Below are 23,452 nucleotides of genomic sequence, written 5' to 3'. Positions count from 1 at the left end.
AACCTGCAAAATCTATTATGGTTCTATACTCAATATTCTAGACCTGGTTGACCTACATTAAACCCTTTAAGGTTAACACATACAATGGCATACTAGTTACAGGAAATTGTGAGCCCTCGTAGAATAAAGAGCTACAGTACAATGGACCCATTTTGCTCTAATTTTCTTACTAGCACTTAATAAGTAAATGTACTTCAGTTTTAGAAAGATGCATGTCCCTAACCAAGCTTCTATGGCATTAGTTAGTACTTTAACTAGCAGGTCAATTAGAACCCCTAATCAGCAGCAAGATGTCCTACCTTCTTGCAGCCTGACCCACTTTCTAAAATAGCACATGGCTTGGTGACAAAACCTGATGCTCGGTACAGCACGAAAGGTGTCAAGAGCTCAGTTCCACTTTCTTCTCCAAATTCGAGATCAGCAAATGCAAGGTGAACTGATCTACTTCAAAATCTAAAAACAAGGTACTTCCCCTACAGTCAATACAGAAAAACAGTTGAAAAAAGACAAACAATAATAAGCATGTATGATATTAAAAGGGTAAGTTTGATTTTCTGTGGGTTTGTAAATACAAGTACAAAATAATGGGAGAGAAAGAAATCAATAATTTAGTCAGGAATTTCAAATTGAAAGAAAATGCTAGTTTACAATCTAGTTGAAAATAAAGTATTTTTTATGTGATACACAGCCCACCCCCCCCCCACCATAACCCAATTTAGTGAACTCAAACCCAAAATAAAAGCTACATTTGAGTTAATTTACACTTTACCAAAATATTAAATCTCCAAACTGACCACAAAACTGTATATAAAATTACATAGGTAGCATGAAAGCAGGCCATTTTGACCAACTGCCAGTGTTCATACTCCATATGAGCTTCCAAACCCCCGCCCCCCACCCCATACTCTCTATTCTCTTCTTACGATTCAAGACTCCTGTTAAAATATGTTGATGTGCATTGCTTCAAACATTCTAACCAAAAATAAATACACTGAATGATCAAATACAATAATCTAAACAGTTACACGTGCCAGCAGCTTTACCATGTTACAAACCGTGATCACAGCCATGGACCACTGTTTTGTTCATTACATTTGTCTATTCTAACCTCCCAGTTCCCAGCCTGATTAAGAAGTTTTTTTAAAAAAAGTATACAAAAGTTGAACTGATCTCCTTTAGTAAACATTCAGGATTACATTTTTTTCCAGGATATAAACATTTTCAATAAAATAGATCTAACTTAAAGAAACTAGATTGTGAGATTGTATGTGTTTTTTTAAAACAGTGAGGCACCTTGATTAGCTAAGTTAATCAAAGTCTAATTGGCAGAGCCTGGATCCAAGAGTTCCACCCCAGCAGCAGATGGAGGAGGGACAGTTGTTCTAGCACCAAGGAATCAAAACCAAACAGGCAAGACGTGCTCAGGGCAGTTGCTAAGCCAGATACAGGGAAAAGTCCAGGGTGTGCCGAGACAATAACCTCCAATTACAAGGGTAAGGCTACACTCACAGGCAGTAGCCTGAATCTTCACAGCAATCATTAAATCACAAACGTCATATCTGGCAGAGATACAGATGCCAAAACAATCTGCCTGGTCATCCAGTTCAAGATATGCAGCCTGGCAGTTACAAATCATGGGAATACCAGTACAACGCTTAAAAAAAAACACAAATTCATCTTACCAGTGTTTTGCAAATTAGGAACTCCCCAAGGGCTAACCTAAGGACTGTCAGTTACAAAGGTGTAGTTTCTCCATTTTATCTGATAATCAGTATTAATAATAGTCCTTGCATTTGATATAGAGCCTTATCACGTATTCGAGACTTCTCAAAGCACTTCACAGAATATACTGTAAAGTAAATCGACTGTATATTTTAAGTTTTCACTTAAATTTTCACCTGTACTACTTGTTGCAACATTGCTGACAGAACAATGAAAAAAATAAGCTTCATGAAAATGTCAATATTCATGTTCAGAACAGATTGTAAACTAGAATTTGATCCCTGGCGCAAAATTAATAGTGCCAATTCTAATCCACATTTACACTTGGCTTTAGCAATACTTAATGGATTGATGACATGAATAAGCTATTTATTTATTGGGGCAGGGAAGTGAGAATGACTGCAAAAATACTTTGGGAAACTGAGACTTGTTTTAACCAACCAGTTCAGTATTTTAAAAAAATACCACTTCCATCATAATACTGGGGAATTGGTTGTGGGAATGAAAAAAAATTAAATAGTATTTGAAACATCAGAGGAGTTATTTTAGACTAAGGCTGGCAAAGAATTCTAGGTACTCATCAGTAATGCTGAGTTTTTCTTCCATTTTTGAAATAGCAATGGCCCACAAACAAACGTGAAATGAATGACCAATTTTATTTGGGGGATTGCTGGCCAGGACAACAGGAAAAGCTCTCTTCAAATAGTGCCATAAAATCTTTAACATCAACCTGAACAGGCAGACAGAACTGTGCTTAGTGTCTCATTCAAAGGCAGTGCAGCACACTCCCAGAACTTCTGGTTCCTAGCAGTATAATACACCAAATCTAGAAAAGAAAGTTAATATGAAAGCAGCAAATTCCATGGTAGTGCACACACACACATCAATCAACCAACAGATTTTAGTGGTTTGTTGATAGAAAGGAAATGGATATGTAAAATGTATTTCATCAGAAGTCTTCAAGCTGTACACTCACAAATTGATACGCTTTGGGATACTTTCAACAGCTCGAAATCATAATTGCTCCTGGATCCCACATTAACAACAAATACTGGCTGGGACATTCCACTATTAACCTAAGCTTTTTTAAAAAAAAAACTACTTATATTGATTTGACAGCAAGTAAAGATATCATTTTGTATCCCATAGCTAGCCGTGATAAAAATGTGTAAAGTTCTGTGATATTAATAACATCATGCACCTGTTAGGAACTCCCCAAGGGCTAACCTAAGGACCGTCAATTACAGATGTAGTTTCTCCATTTTAGCTGAAAATCAGCAATAATAATAATCCTTGCATTTGATATAGCGCCTTACCAGGTCTTTGAGACGTCTCAAAGCACGTCACAGAATTTACCTTGCATATTTATTGCTGCAAATTATTAATAAGAATCCATGGATGCAAGAATACGTTGTTTGGCTTACGTGTTAATTTTATATCAGAGTGATTGCTAAATACTTCAGTCAGACACGACTATACAAGTACAGCAACAAAAACAGAAGTCGCTGGGAACGCTCAGCAGGGCAGGCAGCATCTATGGAGAAAGGAAAGTGAGTCACGGTTCGGGTCCAAGACCCTTTGTCAAAAAGATGCAAAATTTTAATTTTATTAAAACCTAATCCTTATACCACCCCAATGATTGTACATGTGTGGAGTGGTGGAGGAAAGGTAGAAAGAAGGATTTTCGTGTTCCCAATTATTATCTAACTCCTGTTTGATTAAGTAGACATTATCCAAGGACAGACTCTGGCTTGGCTATGGTGCCACTGTCACTTCATTTCCCTTCGCCCTAGCCTGCTCACAAAGCTTAGCTCACAAAGGCATCTTTCATAATTCAGTAAATGACACTGAAAACCATCTTGCACAAATAAACACTAAACAGCCATTAAAGAAGAACAATCAAACTTCACTAATAGCCTACCGACTGTTGGATAGCAAGGCTACTTAATGTGCAGCAATTGTCATACCTTCTGAAGCAATGTTTGCAGTGGGTTCTCTTGGATTTTTGCACAAACGCTGTGAAGCCATTATTGCACAAACTTCCATTTACAAGTGGCAAAAAAAGAATTGCAAAGCACTTTAGAAGTTACCATGCCTTTTGAAATACAAGTTTAAAAATGAAAGCGAGTCTGAGCACTTACCCACAGGAGTCTTAATTTTTTTGTTGTGTTTGATGGGTAAGTCTCAGATAGTGGTGGGGCGGGGGGGTAGAGAAAGAAAGAAGACAGGAAATGGAAAAAGTTTGTTTATAAAAAACATTAGCAACAAAGGGGTATTTCTCGATTTATATCAGCCCTGCAGTGCACATTTTGCTAAAGATTATACAAAATTCTCCACGGCCTCACAGATGGGAATTTTCCTTTCTTTGAATGTGAACTCGAGAAACATGTAGGGCCCAACTCATTCATTAAGTAAACATTCGTATCCCTACCATTTTTTGTTAGGACCGATATATCAGACAGATGATAATAATAGTGACATTCCATAAATAGATGGTCAGCAATTGTGATTTAATTTTTTTTCTTTCACACCCGCTTATGTGAGTTAATGAAAACTAACTTTTCAAAACTAAACTCTAAAAAAATCAAACAATAATGAGAACACTTGTAATTCCAATACTGTAACTTTGCAATCCATACTTTCGTCCTCAGCAGCAATACATTCTGCTGTAAATTCTCAATATCTAATATTATTTCAATCACTTTCTATTACTAGCCTATTGACTTTCTTCAATAGTTAGTTTGCAAGTGCTTGTTGTATAATAAACTTAATATGGCTTGTTAATAATGTTGTTGTTTACTTGCATAAATAAACTGAATCAGTCACTGTCAAGTCACATGATTCAAGTTCACTAAATACAATTTCATACACTTAATTTTGTTTAAGATTTTCAAACTAAATAGTAATTTACTTGTTCCCTAGAGTCACAGCTCTAATATCAGCAAATTACTATAAATATTTTATTTTAAAAATCCTCATTTCAGAAAGTATGCACAGGCTCATGACAAAAGGAATGTTCAGTAATGTTGATAAACTGTATTGTTTTATGCTACACGGGTATTTTCATTTCTCTGCACCACCACCATCAATTATTCAGGTTTTCTTCGGGGGAAATTATCAATATTTCTTATGGATAGTTTTAGAAACAGTTTCTTCCTGAAGAATTCTAGTCAGATCTCGGAAAAAAACAAAGGAAACAATTTGAGAATTAAAGGATATTATTCTTTACCTCAACTGTCCTCAAGCACCAAAGGGAATTGGATCTTTGTTCCTTCTGGACCAGTTAAGAGCAGACACAGATACATACACGAAAGTGTAAAATAACTGGTATGCCAACAGGAGAATGCGTGTCCAATGAAACTGTGGCAAACTGTTAAATGATAAAGATCTAAACCATGAATCTGTAAGCTCAGTGCTTGATTGCAGCAATAAAGGTTCATGGATTTACTACAACAAACTGCATTTAAATAGAGTCTTTCACTAGCAGGAGGGTGGAGCACAACAAGGATGCTTAATTATAGAGATTCTTAAATTGGTAAGAAAAATAGATTGATCCCAATTAGATATATATACTATGAACACATTATTTAGAATCCATAGCAAAAATAATAGGTTATATGAAAACATTTATGGCAATAGACCAAGAAGTAGGCAAATGAAAAATGTAGTTAAGTAAAATGATAAATGGCATAAACCATACAATTTATGTGTAAAGATCAGAAAGTAATAAGTGCACTGGTCATCAATTTGTTCTGGTCTCCAATTTTCAGGAGGAAGAACAAGTTTTAAAAAAAGTAAATTGTATAAGAAGGCCCTATCTGAAGAAATGTCTTGCATCTAGTCACCTCTTCATAGAAAAGATTACCCTTCAGAAGTACCGACAATCAGCAAATATGACTCCAGATATTAATCTATGTTACAAGGAGAGATTAAGGGCAGTGAACTTATTTTTGGAACATCTTTTGAGATGACCCAATTGGAGCTTTCAAGATTATGAAGAGGTCTGTGAACACATGCTCACATAGCCAAGAGTTGGTATCCATCATGCTGTAAACTAAGCAACTGCTGCTCAACCTCCACGTTTGCAACTAGTGTAACCTTCACTAAATGGGTAGGGATGCATGTCCAAGTTGTGGACAGGAAAATATGGCAACGCTCTCACCATTTAATGCTGAACTGTGCTACTCACCAGAAAGCTTGCAGGTGTACTTGTTATTCGACCAATTAATAACTACTCTCATGCACGGGGGAGGGGCTTCTTTGAGCCAAGTTGGCTCCAGAATTAGATGAGGCAAGTGCATCTCTCCTAATTTGTGCATTCCAGACAAAGGGAAATGTCTGCACATATGTGGCATACAAATGTGGAAGTTAGTCAGTCTGGCTTGGATACCGTTAAGCAAGGTGTCTTATTTCCATATGTGTCAATACACCCAGCTGAGCAAAAAAATACATCCTGGTTAAATGTGTCAACCTAACTCAGTTGGTAACACACTCACTTCTGAGTCAGAAGGTTGTGGGTTGTAGCCCCATATTGGGACTTCAAACTCCTATGGTCCAATGCAGCGCTGCAGGTGTGCGGCATTGTTGGAAGCGATGCCCCTCAAATGAGACATTAAACCAAGGCCCCGATTGCCTGTTCAGGTGGATGTTAAAGATCACATGGCACTATTCAAAAAGAGAAGGGAGTTTCTCTTTTGCCCAGTCCAACAATCCGCCAAAATAAAAAGAAACTAGTCATTGACTTCATGACTGTTTGTGGGGCATTGTTGCACGCAAAACTGGCTGCCACATTTGCCCTCAAATCACACTACCTTACAGGATATTCTGTGAAGCACCATGGGACGTCATTCTTAAAGACCAATATCTAAACAGCTAACATAAAACATATCTGTTCTAGCTGTTGTTCATCTGTTTTAAATTGATAGCTCTGGTTAATGCATGATTTCTGACTGTTTCCAATTATAAACCACAAAACAGAAAAAGATCCAGTCTGCTCAGTATGATTAAATTCAGTTACAATTAACCTTTTACAATAGTAATCATTGCATTTGATAAAGTACCTTATGTTGCAATTTCTCAAAGCACTTAACAGTTTCCTTGAAAGAAAAGCCAAAAGCAGCAGCTGATTTGCACACAGACTATCCCTCAAATAGTTATGAAATGGAAGGAGAAACTCCCTTCTGTTTTCAAATAGTGTAACAGAATCCTTAACATTCACTTGAATAGGCAGAAGACAGGACTTTTTAAAAAAAAAATCTCACCTAAAAAATTGTACTTTTCATAAAGCAGTGCTCTACGAGCACTGAATTGGAGTGCCAGCCGAGACTCTGAGCTCAAAGTCCCGATGTGAGACTTGAACCCATAACCTTCTGACCTAGAGGTCAATTTTATAAACTGAGCTAGGTTAACACGCACGAGTCTGACATTTAAAAAAACCTTAGCTGTGACTAAAGTTATTAGATACCACTTGATAAACCATGGTTCGATTTTTTTTAAAAATATGCCCGAAGAGTTTGCACTAACAAGCTTGGCTCAACTTATTTTTCTGCCTTACTTTCCTACATTTAGATTTTGTAGATAGGTGGCAATGTTGGATGAATGAAACATTTTTGAAACGCATCATAGTGAACTGCAAGACAATGTGCTGGAACAACTAAACTCTAAAAACACTACAGTAAGTTTTTAAAGAGATTTTTGGTATTTAACTTTATTTCCTGATTTTCCACAGACTCACAAAAGAATTGTTTTCTACCCCTTCCTCTTGTACAATGTATGAATGCACAAGTACAGACAACATTTTACACATGTTACCATTCTTCTACTGTAAGAACAGAAAACAGGCAATGCAACCAAGGGAAACATCAACAGACAAAGGAGATGCTGTCACTTTCCAGAAGGGGGGAGGAGTCACTAGATCGTGATCTGAATTGAAAACTCTGGCTGATCATTTTCTCTCCCTAAACCAACGATGCGGAAACCAATTTCAGCACCCTTATTGCAGAAGTCATAGAATTCAGCACAGTCCAGGAATCTTGGGATCTTCCTAGTTTAGACGGCTCAGTATTTATGTTTTTTCTGCTGAACTATCAAGGAAGCCAACAGATGTCATTTTTACTCTCCTCTCAGGCCATCTATATTCAATCAATTGGTCACTCTAATTAGCAAGCACCAGGTGATGCATGAAACAACCATCCACAATTTACCCTTGACCTTATGGAGAACATCTGGCCCATGTGTGAGCCAGACACAAGCTCACATCTGGAAGCTCCATTGCAGCATGTTGAACCTCCAAAACATTGTGCAAATCACCTAAAAGATCCAAGCACTACAGGATGATCCACATAATAGATGGGTTTGTTCAATTTTATGCAAGTATAAGTTAACCCCCACCTTTCCCCACCACCTGGGAACCCTTCAAGTTTAATATTGATGTAAAGGTTTAAGCGGTAAAGGCTGTTTCAGCGCTTTGGGATGCCTTCCTAAAGTGAAAGGCGTCATACAAATGTAATTTTGTTGTTGTTTGAAGGAGTCATGTTGCCCATTAAGATTTTTTTTTAAAAAAGCAGAGTACTGAGGTTAAGAGAACAGACATGAAGCTTAATAAACTAGATAGGGAGAACAGAATTAATATCAGCAAGGTACTGCAATAACTTTCACTACACATAACTTTTACAGATCACCCCATTAGTAAATACATTGTCTGATAATGCTGTGGCTTAGAAATCAGAAATCCCAGGTTCAATCCCTCATCTGTTTTGAGTTAACTAATAATTATTAGGGCAACAATTGGAGGCTATACATTTTTTTAAATGCCACTTTCAAGAGAGAACAGGAGAAAATATGAATTGTATTTGTCTAACTGAAGCAATTGTGCTTCTCTAACAAACTGAGCAGTCTCCGAGGTGACATGTTTGGCAATGGAATGTCAGAATCTAGTCTGTGGTGGTTTCAGTGATCCAGTTCCTGAGCCAGGAGGTGAACCGTATTCCAGGGCAATGCTGATGAGTCCAGCCAGCCTGGGTCATCTGCAGGATATGGAAAGGCAGACCAGTTCCCAGGGGCAGGGACACTTTCAGCTCAGCCTGATAGCCCTGCAAGAAAGCCCTTTCGGGTAACATGGCCCTAGCTGGACAAGCAGCTGGAAAACTTTCCAGAAAGTGCTCTCAATGGCAAGATTTGCAGTTTTAGGTGGTTAAGCTCCAGCAGTACTCCAACAACATTGTGTGGTCGGCAAGCTCTGGCTTTTTCCAACCTGCGCCTAATATTCTCTGGAATTAGGTAAGGAGGATGCGTCCCTCGAGGAAGAGTGTGCCCTCTATTCCAATAAATATCTCTGCAATTTTCATATATAGGTGGGATATATGGAACTCTCGTAGGCACGGATAACCTTAAGCACGGTGATTGGTCTCTACATGTGGCAGACACCTGGCAGACTAAAAAAACAGCTGTGACAAATAGATTTGAAATTTAAAAGCTACAATGCTTCACTGACATAAGCTATACAGTAAAGCACTGGAATATCACCCTCACCCTAAAGAGATTGAGAGAAATTGTCAGTAACATAGCCTTGATCTGCCATTTAGTGGGATATCATAATTTTATTAAATACCCCCAAGATTAACCAAGATCCCATGGAGAGGTGGGGGCGAGAGGATAAAGAAGTTAAATCTCTACCACATTGCTAAATACAATAAAGTAAACTAAAAGAGGAAACATGCATTCATTACAAACACTCATGCAATTCAAGTTTTAAAAAGAAAGTTGTGAACCTTGAACGTATTTAAAAAAGGTAAATTCAATGAAATTCATGATTGAGCTTGGAAAATCTGTCTACCTCTCGCATCAGGAAACCTGCCTGGCTGCAATGGCAATCCCATGAATATACAGGTAAGTTGGCTCCCAATTGCAAGCCACTGGAAACCCACCTGGTTGCCATGGTGCTTCCATGAATACACTGAAAAGCCAATTGTTGGCTCTTGGAGCATATTTGCAGGACTTGCACTGCAACTAAGCAGGTTTCCCCACTGTGTAGACATTCTGACAATCACAGAAGCCAAAAGATAGACAAATTTAGATTTCAAAAGTTAAATTCAGATGAGAATATTTTACTTTCACCAAATAAATCAGTATTTAGCAGTAGGTAATAGCGCTTACTTACACATGAAAGACATTTGCTTCAGTTGGAAGCCAAAGTCAAATGCCAATCTAGAGCACATTAATTGCATAGGAAAGGAAGTTGTGAAAGAACCTTTTTGGAATCAAAGGAGCAGTGGAGTCCTGCAGCTCAGTGGTTGGAGGACTCGTCTTGCAAGTGAGAGACCTGGTTTCAATTCCCAGCAGGGCGAAACCTTGGGCAAGTATCTTTACTCTACACGTCTGATAATAATCCCTCAAGAAAAAAAACAATAAATTGGTCATTTCAATCCAGACTGTTTGTGGGACACTGCTGTGCGCAATTGGCTGCTGCGTTTTGCCCACAAATAGTCAATTCACTTTACAGTATATTCTGTGAAGCGCTTTCAGATGTCTCGAAAACATCTCAAGTGCAAGTAATATTATTATTTATTATTAAAAAAAGGAAGGTGATCTTTTCTGCTCGACATCATCCAAACAAAATTATTGAAGGTAGCGCGCCTTCAATATATTTTACCTCCTTCTCCACGATATAAACATAATTTTTTTTGTATTTGTATATCGTGTACCTCACTTATTTAAAACTGGCGCAATTTGTAGCACTCCTGCTTCTGAGTCAGGTTGTAGGGTCACGTTGTATGTCAGGACTTTGAACCTCATATAGTTCTGGCTGACGTTTCAGTGCAATGCTGGGGTATATTCTGCATTATGCCGTTCTTCAGATAAGACAAATCTGAGGTCCCAACCGACTGTTCAAGCAGACATTAAAGAACCCATGTTGCTGTTCGAAAGTTTTCTCTCAGTGTCCTGATCAAATAATCCCAGATTTTAAAAAAAGGGTTATATGCAATGACTGTTTGTGGGGCATTGCTGTGTGCAAATTGGCTACCGTGTTCATCTAGAAAAACACACCCAATACAATTTACAGTATATCCCTTGAAACACTTTGAGATATCCTCCAATGTGAAAGGCACTATATCAAATGTAAGGATATAAACAAAACAAATTATACACATCAAGAATGTTTGCTGTTCTGCACAACCAAATTTCCAGTTTAGACAGGGAATTAGACGACTGGTTTCTCAATTAGTCTAGGAATTAACATCACTGATATTGAATTATATAGGTAATAATATAATCTTAGCATTTAATATAATGCCTTATCACGTTTTCGAGGCATCTCAAAGCGCTTCACAGAATATACTATAAAATGGTTTGACTGTATATTTTGCGGTAGATGAGAAATAAGAGTTCAATTGATCAAGATTATCACTGGGACAGTTAATCAATTGGTACTAATTTCAGAAATGATTATTCTCTTGATGTCTTAAATTTAATGTTTTTAATATTCCATAATTGTAATACTTGAAAAGGAAGACATTTTGTTTTTTATACATACACATTGACTACTTGGAATACCTAATGGCTTATTTTGTATTTATTATAATTAATACCTTATAATACATACTCCTAGGTTTACTTGTCCTATTTCTAGGTTAACAGACACTATTTCTTCCACAGGCTTTTAAATACCAGTTTTGTCCAATTTCTCCTCTGATAATGTATTAAGTATTTCTTCTAGAGTTTGCAATTGACAATTCATACCCGTTTGTTATTGGTACAAGCCCCAAGTCGGGATGTGGAACCCATAATCTATTCTGATGCTCCAGTGCAGTACAGGGCGTGAAGCAGGGGTTTACAATAATTGGAGGTGTCGAGACATTAAACTGAAGTCCATCTACCTGTCTAGGTGGACATCAAGGATCTCATGGTACTATTCGAAAAGAGAAGATTTTGAATAGTAACACTAGTTTCTCCTCAAACAATCCCCCAAATTGGTTACTCACTTGTGGGACATTTCTGTGTGCAATTGGCTGCCACATTCTCTCACAAAACACCTAGTTACTTTACAAAGTTTGGGATTCTTACTCAGGTTTAATAATCCGTGCCTTATGTTGTTGAAACATGTCAAAGTGTAGTATTTCTATATGAACACAATTTGTACACAACATCCCATGAAGCAAATCACCAATCTCATATGGAGGTTTGATTTTTGGCCAGGGTACCAGTAGAATCACCCTTCTCTTTTGAAATTGCACCATCTCAACATCTCATCTGAAGAATGGCAACTCTGACAACTCTGACATTGCACTGCAATGGATTGTAGCCTAGGCTGTGAACTCAAAAGTTTAGAAGTAGGGCTTGAACCCAAAACCCCTAAGAGGCAACCAACTGAGCTAAGTAGACACCTCTAAAGGTTGTGTTGCTAGATAGACTGTGATCTTAAGGCAGCCCATTAAGTTAATAATTTATATATGAACCACAATAGCTCCAGTCAAACTAGACACCTGGACGGTTTATTTAAAAGATTATTTTGTTTTCATAGAAAACAATAGACGCCTGGTTTCTCAATACAAAACTAGCTAATATTATAGGAAGGTAATGTCATAGGAAATGCTAGATAAAATCTCTGTCAAATGCATATCATGACACCTCCATCAAAACAAGCTTCAAAAATCATACTTTCTGCAGAAAATCCATGACAAATGTTCAAAACTGCTGAACTGAAATATTTTAACATATCCAAATCCCTTCTAACCACTTCTTCAGAATCAGCTTTTTTGAAACCTAAAATATACACAGCTTCTTCAAAATATTCAACCTTTCTTGACCAAAATAATTATTGTATGCATTCCACTTAAATTTGACAAAGAATGTTATGCTTGGACCAAACATTTCCATACATTAGGAATTGTAGATTGGAGTTTTATGTTTTTCATGTATTTATCACTCTTCTGGTTACTAAATGATCTGATATTCTTCCAAGGAATACAGTTTACTTTTATATAAATTGTACCACAAACCTTATCCAATTCTCTTCCTGGTTTTGTTTCTCATCTGTTTTCTTTAGATTCTCCTGTGCCATAGACCATTAACTATTTCAGCTGGGCAGCAAAGCACAGGCAACTACTTTAGGCAGCTTGCCCACGTTTCTGCTCTCCTTTACACAAGCACTGACCTCCTTGTATTTGATATAGCACCTTATCACATCGTTGAGACATCCCAAAGTGCTTCACAGAATACACTGTAAAGTGTAATGATTATGTATTTTGTGGGTGAAAATCAAACCAAAGTCATTAACTCATCAAGATGAGCAAGTAAAGTTACCAAATGTTACCAATAAAGCAGCATACTGCCATCCTAATATGCTGTACTATGTAGTAAAAAACTGTATATTGCATTTCTCATCACGTATAATTTTATTGACATTATCAGGAACTTTATCCAAGTAGCTATTCTACATAAGCAAACTTGTCAGTAGGATTCTACATTGTCTCAGCTGGGTTAATACACTGAACAGAGTGAAACAGCCAACATAAACTGGGGAATCCAAGGTTTAATAACAGGTTTGTACTCAAAGGGAACCCTGGCTTTTCGGAGAGGCATAGGGTGACAGGAAAGTAGAATTATTGGTGTCCCGATTGTTAAATACCACAAATAAAAAAATTACATTAAACCCTCTGTACTTCAATTAGCTGATCTTAACCAGGGTAACAATACAATGGTGTTTTTGGAGTCAGCATGCAAGGAGGTAAGAGGAAGAAGAAAGATAGGATAAAATACCTACTTCCTATTTAATAATACCTGTGCAATTCTACAGCCACCAATAACCTCTGATAACTTGCACAAGCGCCCACTCATTCTTTGTGTGCAAGCCTAACCAACCAGCTTCAGCAGGCCATTCAGCTGTGGGAACATCACAGAAATGTCTGATGCTCACCCAAAGAGATGTCAACTCATTCCAAATGGGCATTAAACCTTCCTGGTTGGTAAGTCTTTAAGTTTCATTTAATGTTAACTGATGACATTCATCGTCCAGGCACATACTCAAAAGAATTACCATTTGAGTAAACAAGCAGAAGGTAGCTAGTGAGGTAGAATCATAACCAGTCAGTCACCACCTGGAAAGAAGGTTAGAAAACTGGACCCAGGTAATATAACAAAGTTAGAAGTCTTACATTCAACATTTCCTTTTTACATTTACTTTAGTTATTCCTCTTGCAAAGAAACTTGATCAAATAAACTGTAAAAATGGCTCTATGAAATTCAATTGAGATGACAGATACGTAACCAATTACAGATGAGGATGCAGAATAAATGACAAAAGGTTTTTGTAATGGCAGTTTATCATAAGATTTTACCAGGAACTGATATACATTTTCAGTCCAGTTACTAATTCTCTGTCAATGCTCTACTAATCCAGTTCATACACATTTCGCTCACAAAATATACAATCAATTCACTTTACAGTATAGCCTGTGAGTGCTTTGAGAGACATCTAGAAGACGTAATAATCACTATATCAAATGTAAGGATTTTTATTATTATTTCTAAAATTGCTCTACAATATTGTGTATGTCTCTGTAGTTTCAACTTCAGCTGAATAACTATTTTAACCGTGGGAGAGACAACAAAAGATTCTTCCATTGAGAAAACGTCATGCACAGAAATTTGGCATCAACCAAGACATTAGTTCAGTCCGAGATACATATCCTATGCTTAACTAAAATGAACGCCCAAGCGCCTATTTGTGTCAAGAAAAAAAAAGTCAACGTGGCTCGAAAACAGAACGGCCACCATAGCCTTGCAAAACAAGCAAGATGTATGCATACTGCAGTGTGAAATACTAACGTAGCGTTATCTACGGAAAATTAAAATTAAAAAAACTTCTGGAGATGAGGCCAATGTCATCTTGACCCAAATATTTCACTTTCCAACCACTTTTATTTTGAATGTCGTACGCATTTTTTTTNCCAGAAACGGGGGAAAGGGGTAGACCGATGTAAAATCCTTGCCTGAGATCAGATACAAGTGTGCAGCGCTTATTTTAAAAAGGCACTCGCTCATCTCGGCAACATTGTGCTGCACAGAAAAAAACAATTCGGATGAAAAAAAAATCAATAATTTCCGTCTCGTCGCCTCAAAAATAAGTCTGAACTCGAAAATCTAAATAGATTTCCTATGGTTTAGAGTCGGCCAAAACACGCAGACATTAAGCCAAAAAAATCTAAATTTAGGGCGGTTGCCATTTTAAAATAGATTACCTCATTTTAGATGTTCTGATCTTTCCGTTTTTTTTAAAAAAGAAAAGAAACGATTGTGCTCTTTGATACAAATTAAATCTTACTTCACGACACGGTGCAAAACCTACATTCAAATAGATAAAAGATTTTTTTTTAAAAAAAAAGGTTTGGATCCCACTCGGTTTAACTGCAGTTTCCCCCTCCCTGGATGACTACAACCATGAAAAAAAATACAGACACGGCCTTGATTTTCTTCTTTTTTGTCTACAAAAAAAAGAAACGAGTCACCCCCGATCGTTTTCGCCGACGTTACGAACAGACAACAGGACCCAAAAAAACAAAGCCATCGGGGACCGACTCGCGATCAGAAGCGACAAAAGTTTGGCTTTGAAACTTCTGGCCGCTCTCCCTCCCCCCAAAAAGGGAGGAAAAAAAAACTTGACCTGTAAAATCCTCCCAACTTCATACTTGACTTTGAAAAAAAAAGGGGGGGGGGGAGAAGGGGATTGTGGCCTAATTTGGCTCTAAATTCGACAGCTTCCCACCCACCCCCTCCCCCGTTAAATGTTTAATTTCCTATTTTCCTCCCGGGTTCTTCATATTTTCTTTGGGTTGGGTCACACCAAACTCCTGCAAACCCAAGATGGCGGCCGCCAGCAACAGATGATTATAGGGGGGGGGAGGAGGAGAGGGGGAGGAGGAGAGGCGGCGGTAGGAGGGAATGAGAGAGAAGAGCAAAGAGAAACACTTTTCTTTCCCAGTCGGCGAACCCGTAACCCCCCCCCCTCCCCTCAAAAAAAAACTTGTTTTTTTTAAAAAAAAGTTTGCGTGCATCCCGCTCGTTGAACGTGTGTGTAAAAAAAAATAAGATGACCGTTAAATGTCGTTGATTTAAAACTGGGTTAGGAGCGGGTGGGGTGGGGGGAAGAGAGAGAGAGAGAGAGAGAAATGTCCTGTCAGAGGCGACCGGTTTCTGTAGAGAAGGAAGGGAGGGCGGGGGAGAGAGAGAGAGAGAGAGGGTTTAACAAAAACACGGCGGCTTAGGCCTGGCCTGGGCGGAAACAAGGGGAGACAAGACAACCCGCTCCTGTGTAACGGTCTAAAACAAATTTGTAATCTTCCAAAGCTGATTTCACTCCTTTTTTTATATCCTTTTTTAAAAATCCAATCTCGAATTAGCCGGTTCTGGAGGGAGACTTACCGCCAGATGAATTGAATGGGTGCTGTTTTTTTGCTGGTGTTGTGTGTGTGTGTCTCTCTCTCTCTCTCTCTCCCCCGCTCTCGCGCTGCTGCCTCTCTGGTCGCTGTACAATGGAAGCGCCGCGGCTCTGCCACACACACACACACACACCACTCACTCACACGCGCGCGCGCGTGCGTTCCCGGCTCCGCACGGCCACACCTGCGGCGGCAGCGTCGCGCGCCCCACAGCCCGAGCCAGGGAGGGGTGGCTGCAATTGCAAGCAATTGGCGCACCCCCTCCCTCCCTCCCGGAGGGGCGGGGCAGAGAAAGACCGCGCGGCGCATTCTGGGAGGGACCCGACTGGCAGCGTTTGCGGTGAAGTCCCTCTGCTCTCACTCGTCAGGTCTGTGGGAGTAGCTGTACCTCTCTGGTGGCAAACATGAAACCACCCCTTTACTTTCCAGGCAGAGGGCGAAACCTCGGGCAAGTTTCCTTACTCCACACAGAGCCTAATAATAATCCCTCCAAAACCAAAAACAATAATAAATTGGTCATTTTCAATCTACGACTGTTTGTGGGACATTGCTGTGCGCAATTGGCTGCCGCGTTCGCCCACAAATATACAGTCAATTCACTTTACAGTGTGTTCTGTGAAGCGCTTTGGGACGTCCTCCCGACGTGAAAAGCGCTCTATCAAATGCAGGGATTATTATTATTATTACTGCTCCTGTGGCGTACTGGTCAGAGCACTCACCTCGCCAGGCGGGGCGACCCGGGTTTGATTCCCGGCGGGGCAAACCCCGAGGCGAGTTGCCTTACTCCCCACGCCTGTTTACCCAGCGGTGAGTGGGCTGTTAGTCGATTGGCGCATAGCTTTTCCGGCGATAATAAACCCTTCAAAAAAAAATTATAATTTGGTCAATCAATCCCCGCCGGTTTGTGGGACACTGCTGGGCACAATTGGCTGCCGCTTCGCCCACAAATATACAGTTGATTCACTTTACAGTATATTCTGTGAAGCGCTTGGAGACATCTCGAAGATGTGATAAGGTGATATATTGAACGCAAGGATTATTATATTACAGGGTGTTATTATATTACAAGACCCGTTACCCCCCCCCCTCCATGTTTTTTTCTACAGGTCACTGACCAACCATTGCAACGTGGAAGAATGATGATAATTGTATTTAGAAGTACTTAATTGTATTCAATACAAGTGTTTAACTGTAGTCAGACGTCCAGAGGATCAGTGTGAGCACCATCATTCTCATTGGAAGACAATAATCCGTCACCATGTTTGGTGCAATATCTCCCGTAACATGATGGAGTGACGAGATGAAATCCATTGACAGCTTCTTTCAGCTCATCGCTCATATTTTGTAATGGGGGGGAGGTAAGAGGACTTTGTGGACACCCTGTAGGCAATTGCTATGACATGGTAATAATAATTAGTTGCATTTTGTCACAGCAACTAAAACAATAATATTAATAATCTGGAGGATTATTAGTCAGAACACCTCTTTTGAAATAGCGTCATTACACTTTACCTTCCTTGCATTTTATATAGTACCTAGAAGGTCAACGCCTCCTCAAATGCTTCATAGGTAATTGTTGAAAGGTGCAGTGACGATTTGTGAGCAAATGCAGCAACCAATTTCTGTACAGAAAGTTCCCATGAAATAAATGAAAAATGAATCTGAAGCATTGTTGGGCAGAATATTTTTTTAATATTTTTTTAATCTCTTTTTAAATATTGATTCCATCTTTAACACTCACTTGAACGAAGATAGGACCTCAAGTTTATTATCTCGTCTGAAGGATGGCATGTTGAACAGTGGGATGGATGCAAGCATGGATTATGAACTAAAGTCCTGACAAGAGCTTGAACCCACAATTCTTTGGCCCAGAGGCGAGAGTGCTACAAACTGACACGTAATACTGTACGTACTAATCTATAAATCTATTGCAGGTAACTCTAAACTGTGGGGTACTGGGGGTGTACTCCTTTTGACATTCAGGTGAGGCACATAACAGGTTCCATCTGACGATCCTTAGATGGATTCAAAAATGAGTTTCTCCCACTGTCTTAGCCAACAATCTTCCAGATCATTTTGATCATAGCTATTTGTGGCAGTGAGTTTTGGCAGGCTAATCAACATCACAAACTACCCAATTCTGTCAAACATTTTATCAGCAAGTCCTTTTGCTTCAGAAATGTGACCTATTTGGTTGTATAATTAAAACCACTACTCTCCTGGAGGTACTGACTCATACTGGCACACGGTTTTGCAAGTGCTTGTAACCTTCCAGTATTTCACCCAAGCAGCTATGTATGTGTAATCTTGCACAGAGAGTACTGGCAGTGTATGTGATCAGGGGGAAGGGTGTCTGGTTTACAATTGATTCTGTCCTCATGTGATGAATAACACACTTGCACTTTACTGCAGGAATTAGTGGATTGTAATCAGAAGCAGTAACTCTCTATAACATTTTTTCTCTTAGACAATGAGGCCATTCTTACTGCCACAGCAAGTGAGATCAGCACAGACGAACAATTGAACCTTGCACATTTCTTGTTTACAGGTCTCAGTACTACATATGTGGTGATGTATCCATCCCCTCCATCCTAAAACAACCAGAGACACATGCTTAAATGGGTCTATACATTTTGATATAGAGCCTTATTGTTTAAACGTTTCAAACTGACTCACAGGTAATTACTGTAAGTTTTGTCATTGTCAACTATAAAAACGGATGATTTCCAGGTCATAAAGTCTTCACTGACACCCCTTTATGCATGCTCCACACTGGTAGCACTGGTTATGTCACTTGCTACGCAGTGAGGTAAGTGATATTTGTGGCGACTTTGTAATCCAAAGCTCGCTAAAATATTATTTAAAAAATCAAGATAATATAAAGGTTGAAATCTGAGGGAAAAAATCTAACTGGCAATTCTAAGTGCAGGCTAACCCAGCAGTCATTTTGTGCACTACAAGATCTCACAAACAGCCATGAGGAGAATGACAAATTTATTTGGAGGATTGTTGGCCATGACAACGTAAGAAACATTTAGTGTCGATTGGATCTTTTGCGTTCACATGAACAGGCAGACGTTGATTTTATGTCTCATCCAATGGACAGCATCTCTGACAATGCAGCATTTATATTCTATAAAAATAATAATCCTTGCATTTGATTAGTGCCATATCATATATACTGTAAAATGGATTGACTTTATTTTTATTTTATGTATTTTTAAATCTGTTTTATTTTAACATTGATTTCATTTGTCATTCAGTGGACAGCATCTCTTGACAAAGTAGCATTTATAATCTAATAATAATAATAATCCTTGCATTTGATACAAAACAATACATAAAAGTATGAGATCCCATCTCCCAGTATCCTGGCAAAGAATCACACAGATTAAATTATTATAATAATAATCATTGATACAGCACCTTATCACATTGTTGAGACGTCTCAAAGCGCTTCACAGTGTGTAATGTGAAGCGGATTGACTGTATTTTATTTTTGATGTCACTTGTTGATTATAAATGTTCTTCAAAATATTTTCCCAATTTTTAAGAGCTCTATTATATTTAACCAGTCTCCCAAAAAATCACCCTCAATGTTTCAGTTGAGGCAATATGGCTGTGTTGGTTTTAACAGTTAAATTGCACCCAAAAATCACAGGGTCTATTAATTGAGTTGTGTAAACCATGTCTAAATATGCATGGTTATTATGTAAGTACACAAAGAATCACAGGTGCCTTAATTATTTTGTTAATAATGAACAAAAATATTGGAGATTATATATGCAATACTTTCTAATAATAATAAAAAGATACCAATAATTTGCTTATTTTTGTTTCCTGAAAAGACTCAAGTTACACTGGGTACAGTTCACCAAGTTCTGGCTGTCTTTCCTTCTGGCAGTTCTTCATGAAGTGTCGGAAAGCTATTGAACCATACGTAAGGAGGGAGGAAATGACTCACCACCTAGTACAATATTAAGCCACAAGAACAGAAAGTTGTAAATTCAAATCCTTATTTGTGCTGAATTATCTGATCTCAGGTGGGGAAATCAGGATTGGCACCATTGGAGTAAAGAGGGAGAAATCAGGGTTTTCATTCCTGACTGCCATCGAGAATCTAGCCCAGTTCCGTACCACAGGAAGATTTGGATGTGTGGTGTAGGGTGAGGGCAGGATTGGCTCACTGAAATACCAGAGGGTCCCTTGGAACCATCTTCCAGTAGTTGATAGCTTGGCTCAATTAGTGTACTTTCGGTCAGAATGTTTTTGGTTCAATGCTTGATAAATAGTGGCATAGAGTACAAGAGTCAGGAGGTTATGATTAACCTATATAAAACACTGGTTAGGCCTCAGTTAGAATACTGCGCCCAGTTCTGGGCACCACACTATAGGAAGGATGTTAAGGCATTGGAAAGGGTGCAGAGGAGATTTACAAGAATGGTACCAGGAATGAGGGACCTTGATTATGAGGAAAGACTAGAGAGGTGAGGATTATTCTCATTGGAGCAGAGAAGGTTACGAGGAGACCTAATAGAGGTTTCAAAATCATGAGGGGATTTGATAGGTTAGAAAGGGAAAAACTGTTTCCAATGGTGGGTGTGTCGGTGACTCGAGGTCACAGATTCAAAATAGTCTCTAAAAGAAGCAGAGGGGAGATGAGAAGAAATTTTTTCACGCAGTGAGTTGTTCCAATCTGGAGCGCATTGCCTGAAAGAGCGGTCGAGGCCGATTCGATAACAACTTTTAAAAACGCGGTGGATGGTTATTTGACGAGGACGGCTTTGCAAGGTTATGGGGAAAGGGCTGGGGAGTGGGATTGACATTACATTACTCTTTTCAAAGAGCCGGCACAGACTCAATGGGCCGAATGGCCTCTTTTTGTGCTGTACGATTCTATGATTCTATGAATCCGTATGTAGGACTTGAATTTATCGTATGGGTTGAAACCTCACCTTGGTAGTACTGTGGAATTGCTTACATTGTTAGAGGTGACATCCTTTTGAAATGAAACATTAAACTGAGGGGCCACGGCTGCTTATTCAGGTGGACATTAAAGTTTCCATGACACAATTCAAAAAGAGAAGAGAGTTTCTCCCCATGTCCTAGCCAACGATCCTCCACATCAATTGGTTATTTGTGTCATGACTATTTGTGAGGGCTTGATGTGCAAAAAAATTGGCTGCTGCATATGCCTAAAAATATACTTAATATTTATATGTGAAACGATTTTGAGACATTTGATATTATAGGTCAGTATAACAACAAATGTCTCAAAAGTGCTTCACATATACTATTTCTTGATTTATGCCATAAATCATGGGCTACAGGTTGGCCACCAGTGTTATAGGTGTGATATTGAATACTGCACAAGGATTCTTTATTTTTAAAAAGAAAATTGAGTCAAAAATGTTCTGGAGGAAGCAGAGGAGGGATGAAAATTATCAGAATTTTTTTTTACAGATCTTATGTCAGATCTGTTCTTTTTAAAAAAAGAACAGGAATAAATGGATATATTAATAACTCCCTACGAAAAATTTCCCTTCTAATTTAGCTGACTCAGACTACCTCCTCCAAGGCAGTTCTTTCAAATTATGTCATCAGCACTCTTTGTTTAAACAAAGAGTTCTCAGTGTGTAGAAAAAGACATTACCAAAATCACTTTAAATTTTTTTATATAAAGTAGCAAAGTGTTCATACTTTTAGTGATCAATGCAAACTAACTCCTATTGGGTAGCCCACTATGTGACCATGGGGAAACCATCACCCCCACCAATAGTAAAACAAACACCCCTGCCCCAGAAAAAGTAAAATAAGCCTGTTTTGGGGGGGAACAATATGTAAATGAAATCTTCAGAACAGTGTAAAGTATTGTGTATTCCATCCTCCAATCCCCATCTCCTACAATGTCTCTGGTTCCAATGGTACTCCCATCCCTGCACACTTGCTCACACATTCACAGACACCCATAACCCACAAATAAAAGTGTGTTCCACTGCCTATTATTATGGCTAATACAAAAATCACTACAATTTACAGCAAATCCCATAAAGTACTTTGAGATGTCCTCCTGACGTGAAAGACGCAATATCAAATGCAAGGATTATCATTACTAATCTTTCCCGGTAAGACAAGTCCCAGGTTAGTTTATGGTTTGGGCTGTTAACTCTCTACAGATGGGTTAGTGGTGGTGTTAAAACTGGCTTTAGTGGCCCTGGAATAGTACAAACAAAAAAAATCAACCAAGGTTCACACTTCTAATTGCTATACAGTGATCCCACTGGAATGTGCATGTCTGCCAGTGCCAGGGAGGATAAGATTGGGTTCATGCGCATTATTCAAAAAGCAGAAGAGAGTACCTCCTGGTGTTCCAGCAAACAATTCTGCAGATACAATTGCTCATTCACTTCATGGCTGTTTATGGAACAGTGATGTGCACAACAGTTCACCTATTGCACCTTACAGTAAATACTATAATAATAATAATCCTTGCATTTGATATAGCACTTTTCATGTCTTCGAGACTTCTCAAAGCACTTCACAGAATATAAAGTGAAGTGACTGTATATTTGTGGGCGAAATGCGGCAGCCAGTTGTGCACAGCAGTATCCCACAAACAGTCGTGGATTGAAGTGACAAATTTTATTATTGTTTTTTATTCTTGAGGGATTATTATCAGGCATGTGGAGTAAGGAAACTTGCCCAAGGTTTCACCCTTCCAGGAATCAAACCCAGGTCTCTTGCTTGCGAGGCGAGTGCTCTAACCACTGAGCTACAGGACTCCATGGGTATGAAGTAATTTGAGACGCTTTGGAAAGATGCTAAGGGAGGAAATTGCAGGAACTCTGGCACAAATCTTTCAGAAATCACTGGATACTGCAAAGATGCCTGGGGACTGGAGAAAGGCAGTCGTTACTCCTTTTTTTAAAAAAGGTAGCAAACCTGACCCAGGAAACTTCCAGACCAGTGAGTTTGACGTCGATTGTGGGTAAAGTTATGGAGACTCTTATTAAAAATAAGATCATGGAGCTTTTGGACAGTAATAAAAATGATAGAAGAAAGCCAAATGCAAAATCCTGCAGATGTTGGAAATCTGCAACAAAAACAGAAGTCACTGGGAACACTCAGCAGGACAGGCAGCATCTATGGAGAAAGGAAAGTGAGTTAATGTTTCGGGTCCACGACTCTTGTCAGAAAAGAAAGCCAATATGGGTTTATGAAGGGGAGATCATGCTAAATGAATTTACTGTTTTTCTTTGACTGTGTGACAAAGGAGCTTCATAAGGGTAAGGCAG

The 23,452-nt window shown here is 38.8% G+C and overlaps 1 protein-coding gene across 2 annotated transcripts in view; it reads right to left on the bottom strand.

Annotated features, from left to right (window-relative positions):
- The window catches only part of rhoa (ras homolog family member A), a 29,235-nt gene extending 12,983 nt beyond the window's left edge, over positions 1-16,252 (bottom strand). The window contains 1 exon segment of one of the 2 annotated variants that reach the window (NM_001292775.1): positions 16,141-16,252. The gene's annotated coding sequence lies outside the window, so the exon portion shown is untranslated. 2 annotated transcript variants of the gene reach the window in all.
- Positions 16,253-23,452: the final 7,200 nt, after the last annotated feature.

Source organism: Callorhinchus milii, unplaced genomic scaffold, assembly GCF_018977255.1.
Source record: "Callorhinchus milii isolate IMCB2004 unplaced genomic scaffold, IMCB_Cmil_1.0 Scaffold12, whole genome shotgun sequence".
In the NCBI taxonomy this organism is placed as follows: domain Eukaryota; kingdom Metazoa; phylum Chordata; class Chondrichthyes; order Chimaeriformes; family Callorhinchidae; genus Callorhinchus; species Callorhinchus milii.
This window is presented reverse-complemented; position numbering and strand designations above follow the sequence as displayed.